At 40.6% G+C, this 13134-nt stretch overlaps 1 protein-coding gene across 1 annotated transcript in view; it reads left to right on the forward strand.

Annotated features, from left to right (window-relative positions):
* Window positions 1-13134, forward strand: part of MEGF11 (multiple EGF like domains 11) — a 255687-nt gene that overhangs the window by 43848 nt on the left and 198705 nt on the right. The gene's annotated exons all lie outside the window — the stretch shown is intronic.

Below are 13134 nucleotides of genomic sequence, written 5' to 3' on the forward strand. Positions count from 1 at the left end.
ATTCCTGCTTTGCAGTCTAACGCATTGTGACTGCGTGTCACTTGTTTCTTTTATTTCTCAAGGGTCATGAACAAACAGCACCATTTTAGGATTTTCACAGTGTTTCTGGCAAATTCTCTGACTTTTGGACTTGACTGGAATATTATTTCAAACTTCAATAAATTGAACTGTGTGTTGATATGCAGCACTTCCTCAGAGGCTTTATTGTGTTCTGCTCTCAGAGTTGGAAGATGTGTCTTTTGGTTATACTTAGCATCACAGGCAATGTAAATTTAGTGATTTAACAAATTCCCTTCTGGACTTTTCATCACAAAACTGATGTTTGTAAGTTTGAACATGCTGCTCTCTCTAAGACAGTGTGTTCAGGAATCAGGATGAAGAAAGACAAACAGAGGATTTCTTCCGGGTCATGTCTGAGTGATAGAGTTAATGTGAACATGCTTGTAGTAGACTTTAGTTTCTAGTTATAATCAATACTTGACATATTTTTCCCATGATTAAATTAAAGCTGGGAAGGTGAGATTTCCCTGAGGAGAAAACAAGTGACAAAAGAGTTCATTGGTGATCTGCACCTAATCGAAATAAGTGCTATAATTACCTCTACTCCCATTCATTTCTCTGTCCCTCCCCCTGGCCTGGTGCCCAATAACTTTCTGGCTTATCACCCACATGAGAGAGAAGCAGTTCATACATGTGGACTTGCTTTTGAGGTACTGCAGGATTCCTTAGGAGTAAGGTTAAAGAAAACTGTATTGGAGCTGTGTTTCTTCTGCATAATATTTTGCAACAAAATGAAGAGGCACTAAGCACCCTTAAGGTTCCATGTCAGGATTCCCACGGAGTGAGCATGTTTTCCTCGTCAGGAATGAGGACAGCCGGAGACTGGGTTCCTACCAGCACAGCCATGGGACTCTTTAGGCTCCTGGAAGGATATTTTTTTCCCCTAGAGGTTGGATTGGCAGTTGGTGCTTTCTTTCCCTTGTGTTCCTCAGTGTTTTTGCTAAGGGCTGGATTACACCCCACTGGGCTTGAGCAAGGTGTGGGATGTGGATGTTCACCACACACCTGCGCTGACACCTGCAGAGCAGTCAGCTCCTCATGAGTCCTCTTCCTGCACATCCATCCCTAACTGGGCACTGGGATTGTTGGTGTGAGGGACTGACTCTCTTGGTTCTTTAGGGCAGTTCCAGGAAAATAAAAACAGGAGTCAAATAGCTTGAAGAAAGACATCAAATAGAAAAATGTGACTGGAACCATTTAAAGAGTATTTTCTAGAAAATTGTACTCAAGCCTTATCTTCCCCACACCAGCGGTTTGATTAGATTCTGAATGAGCCTTTTCAGAGTCCTCCTGGCAGGTCAGCCAGAACTCACCTGCCTCTGGGAGCCAGCTGTAGCCTTATTTCTTTGTTTCTAGGAATAGAACTCAGCAATTGCTCTACCATTAATGATTTCTGCATCCTGAGTCTTTTTCCCTGTGGCATTTTGAAGGATTAGCCACTGGGAACAAATTATTCTTTTATACCTCATTTTTTTCTAAGATTTATTTTAGACCATGAAAATAATTAAACTGGTTTGAATCTGGAAAATTGATACATTAAAAAAGTTGTCTGGGTTTTTATTTTGAAATTAAACTTTCTTTGTGCACTGGTACTGAACTGGGAAAATCCTTTAACAATACCTGACAAATACAGGTACAGATGTTTACTCAGTTTTTCCTGTGAAAAGTGTAAGAATGTTATAATTTCTGCTACATTCCTGAGGTACCTGGTAACAGACTGTAAGATTATGTTCCCATGCAAACTGAAAATTATGGTTGCACTAAATTAAAATTAAGAACTCAATCTTTATGACATTAAGTCAGAGGCAGTCTAATGTTATCCTGTCTACAGTTATTTACAACCAAGATGTTTACAGAAAATGAACCAAGCTCTTTATTTTTATTTTTTTTTATGGAACTACTGTCTCCTCATTAAGTCCATCCTCGGCTCTGGCCCACGTGGCTCTTTGAGGCAAACATTGTTTATGACACAACTCCAAGCTGATTCAGAGCTGAGCAGAGAGAAACTGGGAATAATTCCACTGCAAAAATAAGCAGTAGTTCAGGTGTTCAACTACCAAGGCAGAAAATTGCTCTGACAGTTATGATGTTGTTCCATCTTTTCCTAAGACTTAAACATCATTTCCTTCCAAGGCGTTACCGCTGCTGTGGTTCCCAGCACTCACCAGCCTGTCCTGTACTGGTCATTCTGGTCATACTGGTTGTGCTGGGCACTGAGCACAAGGACCCCCTGCAGACCGGGCCAAAAAACTTCTCTAAAAATTTACACAAATTATTTACCAAGCAGGAGTTCTCCCCTGTTGTTTATGCTTGTGCAACTTACACTGAAGCAAAATGCAAATAATAAAATACAAGGAGCAAGTTTGTCAAGCTGACTTTTATATATTGAATTATGAGCATGCAGCTATTTCTTAATGAAATTCTCTTTAGCCTCTAATTAATATGAATGCAGAACCCAGAGGTTGTATTTATATTTTGTAGATGTAAAGTTTTGGGGATAAAAGACGATTTGATGGGATTAAGAACAATTTGGTAACTTGAATGCTTGAATCTAGAATCCTTTGTATACTTTTCCTTATGTATTATGTTATGGGGGTTTCAGCTGGGAAAGCTGAGGTATCAGAGTTCTTGCCTGTTCCTTGCTTGCTAGAATGGCACTCCATGTTTAATGTGGGGGACTAATGAGTGTCTCAGTACCAGGGTGGGTTTTAATAGAGGAGGAACTGGATGACCTTGTGCAGTGTAATAACAGCAGGAAATTTCATAAAACAAATACAAAGATTAACTGAAACTAACTAACAATGTGACTCTTTGCTGTAAGGTAGAGGCTCATCATTTGGATGTGACAGAGAAGAGAGATGTGGTTGCAGTCAGGGTTTCCAGGACTGATTCAATGAGGTTTTTGCGCAGAGATGGAAAATTGTCAGAACCTTTGTACAAGGCAGAGTTCCTACTCTGTAGTGTGGGTAGTGTGGGGATGGGAGAGGTCATGAGTGGGCAGAAGAATAAATCTGGCAGAAAGAAATAGAAACCTCTCTCATGTGAAAACTTGTTTATTCATGAACACCATAAAGGCCATAATTTTTTGGAGCCCATTCACGGTGCCAAAAATGGCAGCACGAGGAGCAATGTGGCCAAGAACAAGCATCAGATGTGAGGCTGTGTGATGTCATAGAATCATTCTGTCACTCAATGCCAATGATTTCCAGGGCTGATTGCAAGCAATCATTAATCACTTTGTATTGAGCAGCCAGCAGCTCCTTCACATCTGGGGCAAGAACAAGTGGCACCTATTTAGCCAATGTTCTGCTCTCAGCAATTTCACACGTTGTCTTTCAAAATAAACCAAACTGCCAGAGATTATTATTTTTTCCCCAGGAATTTAGATCACTGAAAACCTTAGTTTACTTCTAAATTCAGTGTTCCCCACTCACACTGACAAGAGTGTGCCAGTGAACAACAGGGAATGTCCTATGTGGAATTAATGGAGCTGCTGTAAGAATATTGACAATAATATTGAATAATATTATGCTACTCTGTATGGTTATTAGAGAGAAGAGTGAGCTCATATGACAGCTGTTTCTTTTTTACTCACCTGCATTGGAAAAGGCTGTTGCAAGTCAGGCATGTACTTAAGATTATGGGATTAGAATAATCTCACCAGGGGTCAGTTACTATACATGGCTGATATGAAGCAAGAGCATTAGGATTTATATTTCCCAGTTGTTATATATTTATTCCCCAAAGCCAAAATGTCTTGGGAAATGGGGGCTAATTGACATGACATATTAACCATGGAATCTGCCCTATGGTGTAAACACAATATATTTATTCCATCCTTCCTTTCTAGTTTTGAACCAAGTTTATTAAACCAGGTACAATGTTTCTGGTGAATCCCACAGTGTTTCATAATAATGTAAAATTTCCCTTTGCCTTTCTCCAGTGCCTGACAGTCATGTGAAGTTACTTAGACATGTTACATCAAATTGGAATATTTTTAAATGCAAATGTTTCTCAGTAGCTGGGGTCTCAGGCAGTCAAAGTGAGGGGTAGCAAAGTGTTGCATTTCTGTGAGTTAATGAAATACTTTGCCTTTCTGTAATCATTGTTCCCTAAGGATTGCTGTTGTTCCTTTGAAATCCTGCTTAATCTCCACAGTTATTTATTTTGTCAGTACCTTCAGTCATGGTGGTTTGCTGTCAATCATCCATTGTCAAAAGAGAAGTGAATTTCATAAAATATTCTGTAGGTTCTGTCCCAGAGCTGAGGAAGGATTTACCTGCAGCCCTTGGTATTGCAAATGAGACAAAGCTCATGAATGACGTGGCTCATCTGCTCTAAGTGGCTCTGTAAGGCAGGAGAAAGTGGAGCTAAAGATAACTCATAATCCCAACGTCTTCTTAGAGTGTCCTAAACAATAGTCATTGAAATAAACATGAATTGCAGTTATTACAGACTTCATTTTTTTATGGTACATAATTAGATAATTCTCCAAAGAACTTTTTATCACATGCATTTTCATTAATTAATATTAAATGTCATTAGCAGTCAACTCAGCTTGATCAAAGGCAGATAAGTTGCAGCAAGATTCTGAGAAATAATATACCATTTACTAATTATATTATTGATTTTCTGGTCTGAAGAATCCTCATTACAAGTGATCCAAAGTGGACCTCGCTGAGCCTGCTGGGGGTGCTTTGAACATGAGGAGTCGCTGGCAGTTCTGAGCCTCCTGCTTGCATAAATCACTCCTGGGCCTGCTTGTGCATCTGTTTTCAAAGGTGATGTTTTAATGGACTCTGAAAGCTGCAAAAGTGTGTTCTATGTGGCTCCACATGAAAGAGGAAAGAGATTTGGGATTTTTTTACTCCTGATTTTAATTATTTGGAAAAGATTTTAGATCTGTAGGCAGATACTTTTGAACAGTGGAAATAATGTGGCACAGTTGATTTTAATTAGTGGGCCGGCCTAAGACAGAATTTCCCATTGCTCCCTTTGACTTTTACTTTAAATGAGTTTTTAGTACTTTTTTCAAAGCTAATGATACATTCAGATTTTCCAAATTTTAATTTCGTGTGAAGTCAAAAACTGAAAAAAATTCAAAAAACAAGCCACGTGGTGAATATTTGATTAGAGCAAATGTGGATCTGAGCAACAGGAACAACCTCAGATGTGTCTTATGTAAGTTTAGTGCTTTCATAGGAAAATGAAAAGGAATTGAGATCAATGACATAATTATGAAATGTTACTCTTACCCTTAATTGCTTATACTTAAGAACATGAAAAGCCTAGATTTTAAAGTATGTGCCTGTGTATGTGATTAGCCTATTCAGTTGCATGAAATTTCAATATAGTCTCAGTTCATGATAATAAGGTGAGACATTACTAGTAAATATTTTGTCTAAATTGTGAAGTTTGAAAGTCTTTTAGAGCTAAACCACTATCCAGATTTCCAGCTGGCCTTTTTGTGCCTGTTTTCATTGAGGTGTTAAAGGTTTGAGGGGGTCATTTTGACTAAATCCTTCAGAGGAGTAACTTACAGACAGATAAAAATCTCTGGAAGAGTATTTTAAAAGAATGAGAAGTTTACTGTAATTTTTTTAAAATCAGCTTCCAATTTTTGATTTTTAAGCTCTTAGAATAACATTCTAAAAACTTCTGACTGCTCTGGCTCCCACCTACTCATTCCTACTCCTACCTTCTGTTTGACTTCCTAGCTAGCAAATCAAAGAATTGAAACAGGCTGAGAAATGAATGTCTGGGCTGGTGGGTGGGCTCCAAGCTTAAACAAATAAACAGACGAGGAAAACACATCCTATCCTTGTATCCATTTGTGTCTGTGTGTGCTTTGGCAGAGGATGAGGGGTTTCATTCCTCAGCAGATGAGGAGGATACACTGTGGCATCTTTTCCGCTTGGTAGAAAATCCAAAGGATATTTCAAGGTATATTAACAACACATTCCTCAAAAATCAGTGTAAGGAGCAATTCAGGAGTTCTTTGAATAGCCTAGGTTATAAACCAGTAATCAATGTTTTATTCAGATATTTTGCTGCTGTGTTTTTCTATTACCCCTGTGACAGTTTTTTAATTGGACAGTGATTTCTCTGGCTCATACACACCTGTTAAACATTTCCAGCTTTGTGTGGCCCAGCTATAACAGCAGTAAATCATGGAAAGTGTTGGGTTAGGAGGAGATCAGCTGGAGTTTAACTTCTCCATATCTGAAGAAAGGAATTCCGTGAAAGGAAGCAATGCCATGGAAAAAGGAAGGAGGAGGAAGAGGTGGTAAGACACAAGAGTGGTGTGCAGCCTCCTGAGATTCTAATGAGTGGCCAGAAGAGAGTTTACAATCACCAGTCCTGCTTCCACTCAGACATCTTCATGCACAGAGACAACTTGTTTTGTTCTGTGGCAAAGGAGGGATCGCTAAATTACGTGATCTTGACCCTTTACCCTGCAGCTCCTGGCACTCCTGGAGTCCCAGCAGGTGCTGGAATTCATACCCAAGAGCACAGAAACTGCACAGGTTCCCTTGGAGACCAACTGAGTTGGGTTGAAGTTTAAATAAATAGAGATACAACTTCCTGTAGTGAGTTCTGTAAAGGGGATGTGGCAAGTGACTGTTGATCCTGGGAAGGAGTTCCCACAGAATTCTGAGTGGAATTCTCCAGAGGGGTTTTGGACAGCAGTGTGTGAGATAACAGCACCTAGAAGATGATGGTCAGAAAAATGGCTGAGGAGGGGAACAGAACTCATAGCATGTACCTGAAGAACTGGAACAGGTGGAAGGAGGAGAGTAATCTGTGGGGAGCTTGGAAACCCTTCATTACTGCTGTGCTCTGCAAGGGAGACCAACATCAGCTCACACTTACAAGTTTTCCACAGGAGTGGTGCTAACAAAAACAAAAGCCTTAAGGCTTGTGCCTTTTTTTTCTAACTGTGCTGAAGCTGGTATCTGATGGGAGAGGAGAGGAAAATGGGGAGCTCCTTTGTTTCCTGCCAGCCAGCCCCTCATGTATCCACTTTGTGGAGAGGAGGATTTGGGTTTGGTTTTGTTTAGCAGGACATGTGATGTTTGCTCAGAGAACCTCAACACAGACTGAGCTGTGTTCAGCTTACGTTACACTAAGTTCAAAAATATATAAGCAACTTTTAGGCTCCAGTTTTTTGGCCTCTGCAGAGAGATTGATAAAGGGCTGGTAGTGAAGTGTTGTCCTTGATCATCTCAGAGTAGTGGAGCTGAGAACAAGCTATGGAGAGGGCTCAGTAAGAGGACTCAGCAGATGGTGCATACATGATGTGAAAAGAACACAGAGAAAACTGTGCTTGTCTTACCTGGTAGAAAAAAACCTTAATTAGTGCATCTAAAAATGAAGGAAATGAAGTCCTACAATTACCCCATAAACAGTCTCTTTTATAATTTTCATTAACCTTTTTTCTCAAAGCAGTTAAATAAGTTTTTAGTGACAAATTTAGGAAGAGGGGGAAGAGGAAGCCAAGATAGTTGCATGCACCAGTTGTTCAGGTCTGGTTTTGTCCATAGTGGTTTTCCCAGCTCCAATCTTCCTGCCAGAAAATAGACTCTGGCTCTAACCTGAGTAGCTCCAGTGCCATCTGCATCAGACTGAGCTGGCACTTCCAAATTCTCCCCAGATTCAAACTGGCACAGTGAACTCAATGGACTTCAGCCATTTACACCAGTAGAGACTATGGCCCTTGCATCTTCTTTTCCTTTCTTCTACCTAAGATACTCCCTTGCAATCCTGCAGTTCTTTGTGGGTTTGCTCTTTCTGATGTATTTATGAGTGTTCCTCCCTTGACTTTTTGACAGGCATTTTGCACAGTGCCCTGTTACTGTAAGCCAGGTGCTTTTATCGCTAATGAACAGTTTCCTGGAAAAAGAAAAAAAGAGAAATAAACAATAGATAAAGTAGGTCATGGAGACAGCAGAGTCAAGAGCTTTGCATAGTGATGTAAAATTAAATAAGGCTGGGGTCATGTTCTCGTTTATCTCTCCAGTTACTGCTCTAACATTGTTCCTGGAAAGGTGAGGATATTTTGGAGGACTGTTTAGATCTGCTGGGAGTTTTGGGCACAGTCTCTTTGTTTCTCTGCTCTACACAGAGGAGAAAGCAGACACAGAACACTAGGACCTGGATGTTATCAGAGAGTACTTGCAGCTGCTGCTGTTGTCCATCTCAACCCACGGAGACCCTTCTTGGTGAAGGTGCAGCCGCTGCACTGAGACTGATCAGGGGCCTCTGTGGTGGTGTAGCCTGAGAGCTCACCCTCAGTGCTGGGTGGTTGAGAGATCCAAGTTTAAGTCTGGATTGCAGGGACATTTCACTTCTTGCAGAGACCTTCCCCAGCCCAGATCCAGCCCCTGAGTGCCCTCATTCCTCTTTCCTGGTTCACAGGGGAATCAAGCAGAGATTGCAAAGATCTTCTTCACACACCTTCTCCATGTCTCCAACAGCTTTGTGTCCTAGAGAAGGGCATATCTGTTCAGCCTGTTTTCCATGTTGGATGCCTGACTGTGGGAGTTAATAGCCAGGCACCTGAGTAACCAGCCAGATTCTCAGACAGAGATTTCTGTGTGCTCTGAAAATCAGGTAGATTTTGTGGACCTCTAACTTGAGGCTTTGATTGAACCAAATACCAAGCCTCCAGTGTTGACCGTGTTCCAGATGTGTCTGTAAGAAACACAGGAAAGCACAAAGGATTATTGCGGCTTCTGAGGAAACCTCTTGTATTTCAAGTAAAATTGGCAGTTTTTACGTGGCCACTCTAATTCTTAAGCCATTAGAAATCTAAAAATTGATTGAACATTTATCTTACATTTAGCAGACATTCACAGAAAAAGTATGTTCTGTCTGGGCTGTCAATGTCTTTAATAGCTATGAAATTAAAAACTCTTAGTTTAAGGTTTCAAGAGGCTGAGAGGGGAACAGAATGCAGGAAGAGGAAACCTGCGTGCTGTTGTAACAGGGAATACCAGGGAGGATAAAGCTCTGGGAAAAGCCCCAGGACAACAGCTGAGGATAATGTGCTGTTGGACCAATGGGGTCAGTAAAGGTGGAGATGCAGAGGCAGCAAACATAATTTCCTTACTGCCTGGTGAAGATACTTAAGATAAAAAGCTTTGCCTTGTCTGCAGCATTTTTTAAAAATAAATGTTTACTTTCAGTGTTCGTTTTATTCCAGTGTTTGGTTTCATTTTAGTTGGATTGGTACCTTGAAAGTCCAAGGAATTCACCAACTTTAAAGCCAAATTGGAAAACCTGAATCTGGATTCTCAGTGCAGCTCCAAGGCTTGCAAATCAGCCTTCTCCCATAAATACTGCACTGTTTCTGGAAAAAAAAGAGATGGGTCTTTAAATGAAATATGAGCTGTAGCATTGGGATGTGATGGTACTGCTGTAGATCAACAGCCATCAATCTGTGTTACTTAATTTGTCCCTGGCTCAGCTGTTCACTGTACTTGGGACTTTTTTGCTGTTTGTTTCATTTTCTTTTCCTCCGAGATAAATGAAGACAAAAAGGGTCAATTGTTCTTGACAAATAGAAGTAATTTTTAAAAATATATAACCATAAAGGATATTTTACATTTTCAAACTGATCTTCTTTTTTTTTTTTTCCTGACTTTCACAGCACTTTCACAGATCACAGTTAATTTATTTCACTGTATGTCTATTGAACATCCTTTTATTTTATTGTTTGTTACTCTCATTTTCAGGTCAACTCTATGTGCACTCTTTAAATGCTGTAAAAAAGTCTGTTAGAATAAATAGTTGAGAGTTTTAAACTAAATATTTAGAAACATTATTCCTCATCTGGGCATGGCTGTAACACTTGGGTTGCTTTATTTATCCTGGGTATTCTGGGGATTCGAGGCCTTTGTTGCTCTAAGTGTCTAAGGAAGCATATGCTATAATTGTTTGCCATCTTGCACATGGGTTGGGTGGGTGGCTGTGTGTGAGCTCAATTCAAGCTCATTTGGCTTCTAAGAGATGAGCCTTTTGATGAGTGTCAGCCACTTTCTCTCCTGATGGAATGTCTGTGGAGGCATCTCTGAAAATGCATGAGACGGGGAATATAAATACACTGTTCAATCAGGAGCCAGTGTGACTCCCCACATAGTTTCCAGCAGCTTTAACATTTCACTAAGTGAGAGTTCTGGGAGCAGGGGAGGGGACGCTGAGCCTGGCTCCTTCTTTGGCCATCCCTGTGGCAGCGCTCAGGTGGAGGGAGCAGCCAAAGGCACAAAGTGCCTCTTCCTGACTTTCCTTGTTTACCATGTTTTAATGGAGAGGGTTCAGAGAAAGCTGCCCCAGGAGAGTCTCCCAGCCTGCAGGACATTGTCTGTATTGAAATCCTTCAGGGACCAGGATTTTGCCTTCATAGCCTCCCAGCACCAAGTTGCTTTTGGCAGAAGGTGCTGATGGAACGTCAGCCATGCCCCTGTTCCGACTGTCAGGGCTTGGAAAAACAGCTCAGGCTTAGGCACCACCAGGAACACAAATGTTTCAGTGGGCTTGGGTTTGAATTAATAATTTCAAGGGCCAAGTGTTCAAAGGGCTGGCTTCCAGTTTTACGCTGGTAGTCGAGTACAAGTACAATATTATGGGCAGAAAATCACAGAAAATCTTTTTCCAAGTTGACCTTTCTGAAAAGGAGCCAGCAGTTATGTGGATTTGGGCACTGGTTCAACAATGTTTTTAGGTGTTGTTAATGCAATATTTTCATTATATTTTTGCTGGACTATTGATTAACTGTTGAATTATTTAAGAAAAAGAAGTTTTGTATTGTAGTGAATAATAGCTTTTTGGATGGGTAGTTGTGCTTTGCACAAGTGTTTATGGAGTTTGTGTAAGAACTGACAAAATCAAGTCTGCACCTCTTTGTATGTTCTGATAATTTCATGGAGTGAATGGAGAATGCCAAACATGTTTGCACATTGCTGCTTCAGTGTATTAAACTTTTCACTTTGTAACAAGCTTATTTTCAAAGCACCTGGCAGGTTGACCAGTCCTCTTCCCCTGGGGAAGATACTGAGACTGTGAGAATTTGCATGTCCTTAATTCCACCTGAAGTTCCAGAGCCCAGTGCTGTGTGTGGCTGTGTCTGTGGGCTCAGATGGAAAACACTGCATGCAGAACTTGGGGGGATCTTGAGCCACCTCAGTCCAGCCCACTCTGCTAAGCCAGTGCCAGGCCTGAAATCTTTGCCAGTGTGATTTAAACAGAGGCCCAGACACATCTGCCAGCCTTTGTCTTGATAAACATATTTCATTAGCCACAACTGAAGTAATTGCCCAGATTCCTTGCCTAGTGACACGTCTACAGTATTTTGACCCAGTTTTCCTCTGAGAGCACTGAAGGAACAGCCCTGATCTTCCAAAAATAGCATTTGATAGATCAAGAAGCACTTAATTCATTATTTATTCTCACTTAGCTGTGGCCAAGCTCCTGATGACTCCAGAAGTCAGCTCATAGAGTGTTAGCACCAAAGCAGATCTTCAGACATCATAAGTTATCCCTGGAACTGAACCAATGTTCACTGTAATAATTACAACTCACACTCATGTATTTTAGAGCTTAGAAATGTAAAGCAATTTAAGAGTTTTGGATGTTCAGATCCCACTGAAATCAGCCCCTCACCCAGTTTTGGAAAACTAAGCAACTGTGGTTCAGAAGATATAAGGGAGAGTCATGAGGGCACTCCAGCAGTTATGACCCTGGTGTGTTTATTCAGGCTTTAAAATAGAGCCTCTAAAATGAGATATTGGAAAATGGAATTGGTTCCTTTGTTGGTACTGAACAGCACCCACTTCACGGGATGATGTAGCAGAGGTGGTGGCTGCTGAGACTGAGCACACAGGACTCAGGATACACTCTTTGTATTTTTCCTTGATGCCTGCCCCATAAAAGGAAGAAATCTCAGACTTTTGTTTTTATTCTTTCATTTCCCAAGTCATGTTAATTACATGTTAATTCTTGTCTCCTGTCTCCTGCATTAATCGTGCAAGGTGCCAGTGGAGGAACACCACAGCCCAGGGCACAGTCTGCTGTTTCTGCTGCTTCTTCCATGACTTGAATTTCTCTGTGCTCAAATGATAAGAATCACATTGTCAGTGCTTTTGTATTCAGTACCTGATCCTTCCTGGAAGTGTTTATCTGTTTAAAACAGCTTTAAATTTTCATTAAAAAACAAACAAAACCACAACCTGTCACTGGCAATATTTCCGTTGGTCATGACAACAACTTTTTAGAGGTGACTGGTGAGGTTGAATGGATTTGTTCTTGACTGGCCAGATTAAAACAAGCTGTTCTGAGCAGGTATCCTGAGCTCTGCGAATCATCCAGTTCTTTCATGGTATCTCAAGTTATTAATCATAAATGGAGGCATCCAAAAAACCCTGATCAGTTTTGAAACTCATGGCCTCATTTAGCTTTCATAACAGCTTGTTTCAAACAAAATCTGATGTGGAGCCAAATGAAGTGTGTGTTTAAATGATCCCTTGCCTAAACGATCATGAAAATTTCAGATGGGATGAGAAGAAGGAATGCCACCAAGGGCAGCTTGTTGGAAGCTTGCTACTACTTAGAGACTAAAATAGTGTAATCGGCAAACACTCCGTCACTTTAATGCTTCTCCAGTGAGATCCAGCTTTTTGTTTCCTGGCTTAACTACTCTCTTGCATTTTCCTCAATTGCTCCCTCACAAATACTAGGTTCCATTTTAATTTTGGCACACCTCATTTTCCAATTTGGTAGAAACTAGAGTTAAGAACAGAATTATTTATCTTGATAAATATAATACATTTATGAAGAATCAACATGGCTTTTTAAAGGCTCCTTAACTTGTGAAAGCTCTTTGAAGCAAACATGTGCATCAAAAAGGTGCAGTTAGATTTCCGGAAGGCTTTTGCAAGATCTCGCATCAAACTTCCTGAAAGAAACTGGACTTTCTTGTTAGGATATTAAAGAAGGAAAAGTCTATATGGGAACAAAAGTAGGTAGGAAATGACAGGAAACAAATTTCTGGAGGCTGGGAGGGTGTGAGAGGGATGT

The sequence above is a fragment of the Corvus brachyrhynchos genome, unplaced genomic scaffold (assembly GCF_000691975.1).
Source record: "Corvus brachyrhynchos isolate BGI_N302 unplaced genomic scaffold, ASM69197v1 scaffold200, whole genome shotgun sequence".
Lineage (NCBI taxonomy): Eukaryota > Metazoa > Chordata > Aves > Passeriformes > Corvidae > Corvus > Corvus brachyrhynchos.